Source organism: Ascaphus truei, chromosome 7 (assembly GCF_040206685.1).
Source record: "Ascaphus truei isolate aAscTru1 chromosome 7, aAscTru1.hap1, whole genome shotgun sequence".
Classification (NCBI taxonomy): domain Eukaryota; kingdom Metazoa; phylum Chordata; class Amphibia; order Anura; family Ascaphidae; genus Ascaphus; species Ascaphus truei.
This window is the reverse complement of record NC_134489.1, coordinates 47,504,220-47,517,413: the sequence shown is the minus strand read 5'-3', so window position 1 is coordinate 47,517,413 and position 13,194 is coordinate 47,504,220.

Below are 13,194 nucleotides of genomic sequence, written 5' to 3'. Positions count from 1 at the left end.
TGCTAAGCACGACGTTGTCGCCGCTGCTGTAGCTGGAGTCTTTCAAAAGTGTGATTCCAGGCTACAGCAGCGCGACGTCAGTTTCAGCAGCCAATCAATGTGCAGACGTTTTCATTGATTGGCTACTGAAATTGCTTGGAGACGGGGTTTATTATTTTATTCTCACATATTTATTATTACATTATTTATCCGCCGCCCGACGGCTCTCTCCCCCCGCCTGCTCGAGGATCATTTTGTCTGCTCGCGGATCATTCCGCCTGCTCACGGATCATTCCGCCTGCTGGGGATGTTCACACATTGCCCAGCAGATGGAGGCGCGTGCATGCCATGTGTGCTCCTGTCCTTAGCATTATGAGTAAGCAATGTCTTCCAAAAAAAGGGCAGCGTGGGGACAGCACTAAGATAAGTGCAAACACAAAGGACTCAATAGGGTAATAGTGCAGGGGCCAGATGATTTAGAGTTCTGTGTAATCTTCCAAAAGTAATTTATTCTGTTAGAATGTGAATATAAATCACAACACAATCTGTGACAAATGCCATGTTAATGGTCTTTTGGGTGCGGGTGATCTCAGAATGAGATCAGAGGCACAATAGCGCAGACAGTATAAAAAATAGCAGAATCTCCAGAATGCACATTTATAAGAAGTCCATTCTTTTGAGAAGTTAAAACAAATACAATCTAACCAGGAAGTTCCGAGGCCAGAAAGTGTTGCTATCTCACCGCCTTCGTGGACGCTGGCGTCTACCGTGGTTGGCCATCGGGTGTTGGTTACGGCCGCCCTGAAACAAGGGACGGATCTCTCAACTTCTACATCCCCCTGGGTAACAGTACTCAATGCGTTTCGCTGCATGTCTGCTTCCTCAGGAGTCAGGACTCCTGAGGAAGCTGACGCAGTGAAACGCGTTGAGATCCCCGTTCGATTGTATTTGTTTTAACTGCTCAAAAGAATGGACTTCTTGTAAGTGTGCATTCTGAAGATTTTTTTTATTTTTATAATGAGCAATTTTTTTATACCGTCTGCACTATTGTGCCTCTTATCTTCTCTCTAAGATCACCCACACCCACCAGACGATCTACCTGTCATTTGCCACAGATTGTGATGTGCTTCATTTATTGTTAGAATGTGAATATAATTTTCAGAAGATTATACAGAACTCTACATCATCTGGTCTCTGCAATATTACTCTATTCTTTCCTTTTGTGTTTCCTCTTATATCTCGGTGCCTTGCCCCCCCCAAACTTCTTTTTTGGAAGACATTGTTTACTTGTAATGCCAGTGATTTATTTCACCTCAAAGCTACTGGAGTGTTAGTGACACAAAGGGGAGGGGGGAGGAGGAAAGAATTGTTGCGTAATTTGATCAATCCCTTTGTAATGTGTCTTTTAACTCCTATTGACAATCCCCCAAATAAAATGAATATTATAATTGCAGTCCCTTAAAACATCAATGTAATTGATGTGCAAGATGAAAATGCATAAATGTAGCTGCAAAACGTGGCTTTTTCCCTTAATATACTGTCCCTGTTCTGTTTAGAACTCAGTAGAGACCCTTTTGCTTCCTACTCTTTGGTTTACAGCCAATTACATGTTATCTGTCTGCTCCTCCTACTTGACTCCACCTTACACGTATATTCTACCGGTTACTCAATGACTGCTTGTGGTTATCTGATTAAATATATATATGTTCTGAGAGAACAATGATGCAATGAAAACACTTCCGCTTAATTTCATGTTTCGTGTTTCATGCTGTTGCTCAGTACCTCTGGTCAGCAGTAAATGGGATTTTCTCCAGCACTCAAGTGGTTAAATGATTTATCAGACACCCTCTTCACAAGAAAATAACATCCAGTAAACAATTATAGGAATTCCTAAACCCAGCGAAAACAGACAATCCTTCTCATACCTTGTGTGTGGAATCTTACGACAGGTCTTTAAATAGAAGTGCAAACCTTTCAGTGCGACTCATTTAATATATACTCTTATGTAAATAGAATGTGTGTACAATTATATAGTAGAAGACTGTTAATAACTGCAATAAAATGTTAACCATATGATGCTCCAAATACTGAAAGACCACACACTGTAAACAACAAGAAAATATTGGACTTCTGCAGACAATAACTTAGCAGGTGATGTTGTTTATTAATTTATGTCTCTTTATTAATTTTATGATCTTCTCCCGCTGCCAATATCAGCCCAACCCTATGCCACCATCTGTTTCTTTCTCTTGAGTTGAGGTACATGCTGTCAAGCTTTCCTATCCTCGTCAGTCAGCTACAGACAGCATACCTCTACACCCTCTACCTTCCTCTCCGACTTTGAAGCCTGGCTTTCCTTCTTTCTCTGCTCTGACACTCCTATGCTTTTACTGGGGGACTTCAACTGCCATATTGATGATTCATCAGTCTCCTGGGCAAATTGCCTTCTCTGTTTAACCTCATCCTTTGGCTTCCACCAATGGACAAATTCCAGCACCTACAAGGATGGTGACTATTTAGACCTGGGCTTTACTTAAACTTGTTCCCATTCTAATTTCTCTATATATCCCCTTCTGCTCTAACCATCACCTCCTATCATTCACCACCACTCATTCCCCTCACCTGTTCTACTTGCTACTCGCGAGACCTTTGCTCCATTGACCGCTCTGTTCTGGCATCTACCCTGAACGCTAACTTCTCCTTTCTCTCTCCCTTCTCTCTCCTTCCTCTGAACCTGACAATCTGATCAACTTTTAAAGCTCTATACTCTCTTGATCTATATGCTTCGGCACACCCATACCGCAAACCAACAGCCTTGGCTAAATTCTCAAATATTCTTCCTTTGCCCTTGCAGACGCTCCTCAATGCCTATGGAGGAAATCTGACACTCCTGCTGATTTTCTGCACTATAAATGTATCCTCTCCTGTTTTAACTCTGCTCTGTTGAAGGCCAAACAACACTACTCACTCAACACTCAAAAATCCAATCCACGCCATCTTTTCTCTGTTTTTGACTCTCTTCTCCCACTTCCCGTCCTTTATTTCTCAAGCCTTTGCCAACCATTTTATAGACAAGGTGGATGCTATCCACGATGAGATTCCATCTGTCCCTTCCCCCTCCTCTTCACTGCTTCTACCTTAACCTTCCACTCAACTTCTTTTCTCATGTTATAGCGTTAGAAGTTTCTAAGCTGATTTTCTATTCTGCCTCTACCACATGCCCTCTCTATCCCATCCCCTCCCACCTTATGTATGTCTTTATTTATATAGCGCCATTAATGTTCATAGCGGTTCACAGCAGTAATAAACGTTACAATCATATAAATAACAAATATTACAAATAACATAATGGGAAGAAGTGCTTCAGAGATAAAAATTACATTTAGGAATAGGAATCCCTGCTCCGAAGAGCTTACAATGTAATTGGTAGGTAGGAAGAATGTACAGAGGCCGTAGGAAGGCGTTCTGGTAAGTGTCTGCAAGGGGCCATGGTCGATGTATGAGGTGTAAAGTATCAGCCATGGAATTCCTTATATGCTTCGTTAAGCAGATGTGTTTTTAAGGTGGGACGTAAAGGTGGATAGAGAGGGTACTAGTCAGATATTAAAGGGAAGGGCATTCCAGAGGTGTGGGGCAGTCTTTGAGAGAGGTTTAAGGTGTGCTAGGGCTTTAGATACAAAAAAGCAAGAGAGAAGACATCCTTGAGCAGAACACAAGAGTCAGGATAGTGTATAGCAGGAAATTAGGGCTGAGATGTAAGGAGGAGCAGAAGAGTGTAGAGCAAGCATGTCAAACTCAAAGGCTAACACGGGCCAAATGAACAAGGTTTAAGTTTATGTGGGCCGCAAAAAAACAAAAACTTAAATTTTCATAGAAACGTAGGTTTATTTTGAAAAGTACAGTGTGTGTGTGTGTGTGTGTGCGCGTGTGCGTGTGCGTGTGTGTGTGTGTGTCTCACTAACGAACCAAAAAAAAAAAAAAAGCCAGACGTGAATGACTTCTGAACCCATTAACCAGTGTCAGGATGCCCCCTCTTAACAATTTCCAAAGCAGCAATCCCGCCTGGGATCTTACCTGATCTGCAGTCCCTCAAGGTACTATACTGGAGGGGAGGTGTTCCCTACCTGTCTTCCGATGTCTCACGTGTGAAACTTGAGAGTCAGATCTGGAAGAAAGCAGAATAGGTTATTTCGGTGTAGGTATAGTGCAGTTAAGATAAAACAGAGAGAGTGGGTGAGGGTGACAGACAGAGAGAGGGTGGGAGGGAGAGGGTGAGAGGATGGGAGAGAGGGTGGGAGAGGGAGAGAGGGTGATAGAGAGGGTGAGAGAGGATGGGAGAGAGAGAGGGTGGAAGAGAGAGAGGATGGGAGAGAGAGAGAGAGAGGGTGAGAGAGGGAGGGAGAGAGGGTGAGAGACACACACACACTCCCCCCACACACACACCCCCATACACACCCCCCCCCACACACACACACACTCCCCCCCACACACACACTCCCCCCCACACACACACACTCCCCCCCACACACACACACTCCCCCCCCCACACACACACACCCCCCACACACACACCCCCCCCACCCCCACACACACACCTCCACACCCCCCCCTCCCACAAACACACCCCACACCCCACACACACACACAAAGTGGAGTACAGCGATGGATGTGAGTGGCAGGGGGGGGGTGGTGGGGGACAGAGGAAAGGTCTGCTTTTTGAGTCTCCCGCTGCACCCACCGTCAGCGATCGCATACCACCACTGCCCGCCCCCACGCCCATCTCCCGCACCATGCAGACCGGGAGCAAAGGGAGCGCCAAGGGTGCAAGGGGGGGCGCCAAGGGGTGAGCGCGTGCCAAAGGGGGTGAGCGCTAAAGGGGGTGAGAGCCAAAGGGGGTGAGCGCCTCTGCCCCGGGTCCCTGTGGCTGCCTGCCCGGCGGGGGACACCGCGCAGCAGGCAAAGGAGCCAGGAGCGGGAAGGCAGAGACACACTCACCGTGTGCTCTGCACAAAGCGGAAGCCCCGCCCCCGGCTTCCTCTGACCTGCCTGCGACCAATCCCCTGCATCCCGGCCGGCATTCTAAGCCCCGCCTCCTTCATTCAAACCCATGCGGCCCTTCATTCAATCCCCTGGCAGCATTCACTCACACAGAGAATACTTACCAGCTGCCGCATCCTCCTCACCGCCGCCGTAACCGGGACACATTGGCTGGGCTGCACAGATACTCGTTGTGGGCCGCATGCGGCCCGCGAGTTTGACATGCTTGGTGTAGAGCTTTAGATGTGAGGAGGAGAATTGAGTGAGTGATATAGGATTTGATAGGAAGCTAGGAGAGGGATTTCAGCAGGGGAGATACAGACACAAATCAAAATAAGATCAGGTAAAACGGCTGTTCCTCGTGCCAAACTGAGACACATCAGCAAAAATTGACTTAAAAAAATCCTTTATTTAACTACATAAAACGGATACTGGATCCACAGACAAAAAAGACCCTCCTCCCACGTGTTTCGAACAAAACTGTTCTTTCTCAAGGAGTACAAGGTCAGTGGGGGAGAGGGTACTATTTAAGCCTCACCTCCACTCTGTTAATCAGGATAGGACAACATACATACACACTTAAGTTATGGTGGGTAAAAAAAGTGACAAAAACCCTCCACAGCAAAGCATATAGCAAATGGAAATATTACTTTATGCTCATTTGCATGTCTTAGACAGGTCTGCAACCCCACCTTTCACCATTATCACCCAGGACACAGCACTTTCACTGCAGCAAGGGATTCTGGGAAATGACATGCAAATGAGCACACAGTGCCACCTTTTGCTTCAAAACCATTCAACATGGTTCCCCTATATAGGCTTAAGCTTGGTGCATGGTCACAGCTTTGAGCACAGCCAGGGTTAAGATGCATAGCCAGTAAACCCACCCACAGACAGACCATGTTGAATGGGTTTGAAGCAAAATGTGGCACTGTGTGCTCATTTGCATGTCATTTCCCAGAATCCCTTGCTGCAGTGAAAGTGCTGGGTGATAATGGTGAAAGGCAGGGTAGCAGACCTGTCTAAGAAATGCAAATTAGCATACAGTAATATTTCCATTTGATATATGAAAAAAGTGAGCGCACAATCCTGTAGTAAGAATAATCTGTATATGAATACAATTTAATAAAAACAATGAGAGAACAGATCAAATTGGAAATATGATCCTATAACAATAATAAAACAATGCATATATTAGCTAAAATAACGGAACTAGCTGCAGCAAGTGAGGGGTTTAACCTGAGAGGAAAGCAGTCAGTGTAATGTCCCGCAAATGAGTGATGCCAAGCAAAATCCTCCTCATGTAAGTGAACAGTAATGATAGGAATCTCCAATCCAAGCAACTGAGAGATGTACTGTATGATGAAATAAGGCACGCTCACACACAGTAGATCCAGTTGATATGATGATCAATTAATGGCGCACCTGACAGCTGGACGCTGTAACATTGAGCAGATGAAGCCCAGATACAAGCACTGCTGGGTGAGATATCTTGCCGGTCAAGGTGTTCAGCGGGTGATGTTTCCCAGCACGACCGGACAGAAGAATCACATAGAGCCCGAAACGCGTTGGTGGACCATTGCTGTGGCTAGGGGGGACATTTAGTCCAATCTTTTTTATGCATTAAACATTTTTGCTGTTGCAACCGTGAGCCTCCTCCTGGTCTTCTTGGCAGTGCACTGCCGTTTTTCTACCTGTTTCTGCTGCATCATCTGGTGGACTGCACGCCATGCATTTACCTGCTGTGGGATACTCCTGGAACAAAAAGTGAGTCTTTTCTATGGGTTGCTATACCCTGTTATTCTCACTATATGGGACTTTGTTTGTACTAATTATTAGTGGTGCCAGTGGCATTAAGTACTAGTCCCCTAACCCTATTAGGGCAACTTTATTGTACATACACAGTACATTGGGAGTTTTTCAATTGCAGACGTTATAATTACAAGGACTTGTTCTTCTGATGCACTGGCGTTCTATACATCTCTCATAGTTAGAGCGCCTCAGAGAAGACCAGAGGAAGAGACAGCAAGTAGGGATGTGGACCCCTGACTAGGATGATATGGGTGTTTTATCACACTAAGATGAAGGCGGTATTCGTGTGAGCGCAGGACTGACCGCTCATTTTGAGGAGGGATGTGTCATGCTAATATTATGAGATATTATGTATTTTTTATCAATTTGGTGCTTCAAGGGTTAATGTGGTTACTGTTTGTCTTAAAATACAATATATTGCGTTTGACCGGCCAAGACCCTTCCTGGGTCTGTGCAGATCTTCAAAGTGTGCTTAATTGGGGGGTTATCACTGATTGCTCACTATAAGTGACGTGTCATTTATAAGGCTATAAACGATAGCCAAATACTAGGCTGTCACTATTAAACATTCTTGAATGATCACTTGCACATGCCAGGGAGAGGTGAGAAACAAGTCACCACTTAGTTGGAGGACTTTATTAAAAATGAGAATATCATGTGACATCATCTATTCTGCATAATAACAGGTACATAGGCGGCATTGTGTCAATAAGACAAATCAAATCATACCACACACTACATTGGTAAGAGGGGCCAAGGATAGATACCTGTTTCTCCTTCAAAAATAGATGTTAGGCTGTCACATTTTATACACAGGCGTGTGTGTGGAGAGCTCTGCCTGAGCTGTGAAGGTGGCGTCTGTCTAAGTATTGGGGAAATAAGTCTATATATTGAGTCAGCGTTTCTTTTTAGAGTGGGGTTTTTCTAAGTTGTAAACCTTAACCCTTGTCCTGTATGCAGGTCATGTGCTTACAGGTTTGCCGTACGTGTCAAGTGCTTTGTGTAGAATAGGCAGGACCACCGACGGGGGGACCAGTGTCCCGGGCCCGGTGGTTGTAGGGGGCCCAGCGGCCGGCGCTATAAGTTGGCCCTGACCTCTGACAAGGCCCGGCTGCCGGTCGCGGCCAGGCCCCGGCTCTCCATCAGCTGCAAGAATCTTCCTCACTTTGTCCCACGCAGAACTTCCGACGCTGTCGGCATGCAACGGGCCTCTCTGACGCCCGCGCACCGGGAGTAAGCTGGGGCTCAGCTTCCGGTGTGCGCTGACTTTGGAAGCTCAACATGGGACGTTTCCAGTGTTATTTCCTCCCAGTATCCAGATATAGCCTGGTCATTATTTACTCCTGAATCTGAATGATAGTGGATCAATGAGAAGAAACAAAGCATATGACACTCTGCCCTGCACGAAATGAGGTGAATGGGGCACTTCCTCTGTGAGTTAGCACAACAATGCATGAAAGGGCTCATCCATAGACAGGCCCTGCAGGGAGGTTATTGTCCCTGATTCATAAAGGAAAGGCCACTGTATTTATATCATTATTTATATAGCGCCATCCATGTGCACAGTGCTTTACAGCAGTAATACACATGACATAGTAGCAATAAGCACTTCATACATAAGAGTAGACATTAGGAAAAGGTGTCAATGTCCTGAAGAGCTTACAATCCAAGTCGTACGTAGGAAAAACTTAGAGACAGTAGAAGGGTGTTATGGTGTGTCTGCAAGGGTTCATGGTAAATGCAGAGCACCCTGCTAGTCGGATATTGAGGGGAAGGGCATTCCAGAGGTGTGGGGCAGTAAATGATTAAGGTTTTAGGTACTGTAGAAGAGGGCTTTAGATACTAAAGAGGTAGACAGAAGACATTCTTGAGCAGGACGCAAGAGTCGGGCAGGTGTACAGTGAGAAATTAGGTCTGAGATGTATGGAGGGACGAAGGAGAATTTTGTAAGTAATACAGGATTTAATAGGAAGCCAGGAGAGGGAATTCAGTAGGAGAGACACTGAGACATGTTTAGGAGAGAGTAAAGTGATTCTAGCCGCAGCGTTAAGGATTGATTGTAGGGGAGACAGGTGAGAGGCAGGAATGCTGAACAGTAGAAGGTTACAATAGTTGAGGCGGGAGAGAGTTAGACCACGTGCTAAGAGTTTTAGCAGTAGAGCGTATGCTTACAATGTTACGGAAGAAAAATCAACAGATTTTAGCTACCTTGTGAATGTGAGGAAAGAGTCAAATGTGACACTTAGGTGTGCTTGTGATAGTGGGTGTTTGATAGTTCTCGATGAATACAATGATGGGGGAAGAGGAGGGAAAGAATGTCTGCATCAACCTACAGAAATAGAACAAATTAGCGCACACTCAGGTGCAATATAGGGCCAATAGCAGAGACGATAAATATATGGAGAAGTGCCCTACTGAATGCACTCATTGTGTGAGGATGTTGAGTGATAATGTGCAAATAAAACCCTTTTAATGGATAATTAAAATATATAACAATAAGTGGATCAGGTGTATAAATCCATGACCTGTCCCCAAAAGAAACCACTACCTATTTAAACTTCTAAAGTCAGTATGCTGTAGCGGAAAGGGGATTACAGAACCCCTCTTAGAAACCTCCTGCAGTCATGTGGGGGTAGCTGTCCTCAAATGGGACTAGTTGAATTTACACATACCCACAATTTGGTTGGCAAGAAGGTGCATATATTTACTAAAAAATCAGGCTTAAATCATAAAAGTAAATAAACAGTCCGATATGCTAAGTGCACCAAATATAACTACAAGTGTAACAGGGGATAATACACAATAGTAGCCACCATGATAGGTGTAAATCAACCTAAATAAAATGACATATAAGTCCGCTACGCAAATAGTAGGGACGAACATCACGCGTGTTGGTTAATGAACATCAATATGATGATAGGCAAGTATACATTAGGGCAGGCCTGCACAACTCCAGTCCTTCGAGGGCCGCAAGCAGGCCAGGTTTTCAGGATATCCCTACTTCAGCACAGCTGGCTCAATTAGTGGCTCAGTCATATTGAGCCAGCTGTGCTGAAGTAGGGATATCATGAAAACCTGGCCTGTTTGCGGCCCTCGAGGACTGGAGTTGTGCAGGCCTGCATTAGTGCATTTATCAGTCAATGTGAACACTAATATCATTCATGTGTGAACAGTTTTAACCTGTAAGGATAGATACATTAATAACAGTATCAAAATATACTGTATACTGAGGCACACTCTACCATTGTTTTTACTCCTCGATGCGTGGTTCAGATGACCACATCAATTTATGGCCTCAGGGTAAATATACAGCAATGTGCTACTGGTGAGTAAATGTTTTAGTGTTCTCACTCGCACCTCCAGAACAGCTGCATGCCACTCCAGATCGGCACCTAAGAAGGTGCACTTATTCATATGCAAACAATTTTAACCTGCAGAGATAAGTATACTAGTAATGGTATCAATATATACCGTATACTAAGGCACACTTTACCAGTGTTTTTACTCCTCGAGGCGTGGTTCAAACGACCACATCAATTTATAGCCTCTGGGTAGATATTCAGCAATGTACTGCTGGTAAGTATATAGTCATTCATATTCAAACCAGACAAGTGCAGACAGTATTAAACCTCTAAGAGTGAGTAATCTAGTAGTAGTATGAAAATATACTATATACTGAGGCACACTCTACCAGTGTTTTTACTCCTCGAGGCGTGGTTCAACAGACCTCATCAGTTTATAGCCTCAGGGTGGGTATATAGCGGTGTGCTACTGGTAAGTGTATAGTTATATAAATCAGACCAATCATACGCCAGTAAAAATAGTTGCACAAATAAACGCCGATAGTCAAGGTGTGTAATAGTATAGTGGTTACAAATTACACAGATTTCCCCTTGGTGTATATACAGATATAAGATGAAAGCAGCCAATTTGCAACATAAATAAGTTGCAATGTATGATTCAGTAATCAACGTGAGGCTGCAAAGTATAAGCCACCAACTCGATTACATGTCAAGCAAGTTGTTGCTAATATTGACATGTATTGGGATCCCAGGGGATGAAGTGTATACATGCATTGTGTTTTGGGGTACACTCTAAAAGTGTTTTTTACTCCTCGAGGCGCGGTTCAAAAGACTGCATCTGTTTAAAGCCTCAGATGATGTATAATGTTATTCCTACCTCCTCTGCTAGTGAGCACAGCAGGATGCTGGATGTCTCCCTCCCATCCTATGAAGAGGCTGAGCAGGGACCTCACACTTCACCCCAACACATTTCAGACCAGGGCAGTGGAGAGTGTTTACCCCAACCTTCTCATGAAGTGGTACAGACCCCAACACAAATACCATTTGATCCCAGCACAGGGACCCTGTGACAAGGGGGAAGCTGGAAGGAGACACAGAGATGCATCTGCATATTAGCTAAGAACAGTGAAATATTAGTAACAATCGGTGTTAACTTCAGACCCCCATGTCACCAAAATACTTTTTATGGGGGCTTAAAGCAGGTGTCATAATCTGGAGGTAACACTACTCCACAGGTGCACACAGGCTCATTGTAAAGGAGGTGAACCCAAATTAGTGTTGGAGAGAGCCTGCCGTGCTTTTACAAAACAGAGCGCTAAAAGACGGGACATGTGTGGACAGATGCATTGAGTGAGTACCGGTTGGTGAAGATTCTTGTCATTAAATGTCATCACTCCACTACAATAACGACGCAGTAACTCAGTTCTGAGGCTCCCACGTGTGTCTCAGTTTTATTTTCAAGCTGTTTTTTTATTTCTCCGGAATTGTGGTGAGTGTGATCTATGTGTCGCTAGTGTGTCCCTTTTAGTCTTGGGGTTCATGGGGCAAGGGTTTTGAGGTCAGCCTGAGAAAACCCTGTAGTTTTTTCCTCCGTAACATTGCAAAGATACCCCCTTTCCTCTGTCTACTGTTAAACACTGACACAAGCCCTAATTCTCTCATGTCTTGACGATTGTACTGCTGGCCTTCCTGCCTCTCACCTGTCTCCCCATCAATCTATCCTAAACGTTGCTGCTAAAATCGCTTTACTCTCTCCTAAATCGTTCTCAGTGTCTGTCCTGAAATCTCTCTCCTAGCTTCCTATCAAATCCTGTATTGCTCACATAATTCTCCTCCTCACTTTTAAGGCTATACACTCTTCTGCCCATCTTTACATCTCAGCCCAAATTTCTCACTATACACCGTTCCGACTCTTACGTTCTGCTCAAGGATGCCTTCTCTCTAACCCTTTTGTATCTAAAGCCATCTCCCACCTAAAACCTCTCACTCACTGCCCCACACCTCTGGAATGCCATTCCCCTCACATACGACTAGCACCCTCTCTATCCACCTTTAAGACCCATCTTAAGACACACCTCTTGAACGAAGCATATGGGTAGCCCAGTGGCTGATACTACTGTATACAACTCATACATTGACCTTGGCCCCTTGCAGGCGCACTTACCAGAACAATGTGTCTTTGTACGTTCTTCCTACTTACCACTTAAATCGTAAGCTCTTCGGGGCAGGGACTTCCTTTCCTAATGTTACTTTTATGTGTGAAACGCTTATTCCCATTATGTGTTATATTATTATGTGATGCGTATTACTGCTGTGAAGCGTTATGTACATAGATGTATAAATAAAGATATACATACATACATACTAGAGAGGGCATGGGTGACATGTGTCATGTACATACTCTAATGATAGATTTGGTCTGAGAAGAGAAAAACACAGATCATACAGCGACTCCAAACACAGAACACGGATGGATTAGGAATGATGAAGAGTCTTTGTATGTGCCACTGTGCACTTGTGTTATGTGACTATATCTACTGTATATGTTCTTCTATTTGTTTGTCTTCTCTATGTACCCTCTTGGTGACTGTAAGGCTGTGCTTATAGTCCTTGCTACAGCGACGGCATGCAGCTGCAAAGCAACTCAATGTAGTCCGTAGCGACCGCCCATAGTGGGCGCGACGGCGACGTGTAACATCACAGCGACCAAAATCGATATAGTCAAAAGATTTAGCGAGACAGCCGCACCATGTGACTGGCAGCAAGCCAATCCTATAGTCCCTTACCACCAGCGACCTCGCACAGAGTGCAACTTTCGCTATAGCGATGTGTGACATCACGGGCCGCGTCGCTGTAGCCAGTACTATAAGCGTAGCCTAAGGCCCGTAATATAGTGCTCGCACCTGTGCGAATGCGCGTGCACGTGATGCACACTTTTTGTGTGTATGCTGTGAGCGACAGTCTTGGAAGGTCCTGTGTGTTTGTGTGTGTGTGTGTGTGTGTCACTGGGCAATTGTGTGTGTATGTGTGTATGTATATGTACAGTACTTGCGTATGTATATGT